Source organism: Aplysia californica, unplaced genomic scaffold (assembly GCF_000002075.1).
Source record: "Aplysia californica isolate F4 #8 unplaced genomic scaffold, AplCal3.0 scaffold00756, whole genome shotgun sequence".
In the NCBI taxonomy this organism is placed as follows: Eukaryota; Metazoa; Mollusca; class Gastropoda; order Aplysiida; family Aplysiidae; genus Aplysia; species Aplysia californica.
The window spans coordinates 78,127-79,485 of NW_004798026.1; the positions used below are offsets into that span (position 1 = coordinate 78,127).

The following is a 1,359-nucleotide window of genomic DNA, read 5'->3' on the forward strand; positions in this document are numbered from 1 at the left end:
CCCCCCACAACCTCTCACATGTAATCACAATCCCAGCTATGGGCGTGTCCTTCTGTCAGCTCTCCCGTTTCCAGGACATAGAACTGTTAGAACTAACTTAGAACGCTTTTACTTTCAGTAAGAGTTTAAGGCACTTGCAACACAATAAGGTCATGTAAGTACCGAAGGTTAGAGGTGTTACAAGAGAGTAACATACCCCCCCAAAAAAAAGAAGGAGGGGAGATAAAGACGATAGATGTTTGACAGGAAAGAAGAATTAAACCACACCAGAGCACCCGCCAACCACACTCGTAGACGTAGAATGCTTTACCACCGCACACACAGCTCTTTATGACTCTCAGGAGCCGCTTCAGATTTTACGAGGCAATATTTTGTTTTTACTCTCGACAATTTCCGCTGCCTTTTTAAAACATACAGACTCGTGAAAGAAAGAAAGAAAGAAAGAAAGAAAGAAAGAAAGAAAGAAAGAAAAAAGAAAGAAAGAAGAAAGAAAAGAAAGAAAGAAAGAAAGAAAGAAAGAAAGAAATAAATAAATAAAGAAGAAAGAAACGAAAGAAAGCAAGAAAGAAAGAAAGAAAGGAAGAAAGAAACAAAGACGAAATACTGTCTAACATCTATTGTCCATAAATTCTGTCCTCCTTCTTTTCCTTGAAAGCAAGAAAGAAAGAAAGAAAGAAAAAAGAAAGAAGGAAAGAAAGAAAGAAAGAGGAAAGAAACGAAAGAAAGAAAGAAAGAAAGAGGAAAGAAACGAAAGACAGAAAGAAAGAAAGAAAGAAAGAAAGAAGAAAGAAAGAAAGAAAGAAAGAGAGACGAAAGAAAGAAGAAAGAAAGGAAGAAAGGAAGAAAGAAACAAAGACGAAATACTGTCTAACATCTATTGTCCATAAATTCTGTCCTCCTTCTTTTCCTTGTGGGTTAGACTCAAGTAACTCCTCTAAACTGTGGGTGGTTGGCGGGTGCTCTGGTGTGGTTTTGTTCCTTCTTTCCTAGAATTTCTATCAAACATATACCCTGCTTAAGGCTCTTCTGAACTGCATGAAAAAAGTCTGGAGTTGTATTCGTAAGTTGGAAGCTCTGCTTCGTCGAATGTAATTAGTATGCACCTTTCTGCTGGAATGTACAGGTGATTGTCTTAAACTTAAACAGGGGGCTCTCGTGGCCTAGAGGTTAAGGTGTTGGTCTCTCATTCAAAAGGTCCCGGGTTCGAATCCGGGTAGCGACCGAAAATATTTTCTTCTCTAAATTTGTCTCCTTTCACCTCATTTCCTGCTCTCTAGCAATGGTCTGTCGTCTGCTTTCGCCTCCTCTTTCTGCCCCCACCCCCTCACCTCCTTTGCCCCTTCCTCTGGGCTCCTGATT

General features: G+C 39.8%; 1 protein-coding gene across 1 annotated transcript in view; it reads right to left on the minus strand.

The window, feature by feature from the left end:
* LOC101860608 overlaps positions 1-1,359 on the minus strand; it is a gene marked incomplete at both ends in the record, with an annotated part of 8,516 nt that overhangs the window by 3,003 nt on the left and 4,154 nt on the right.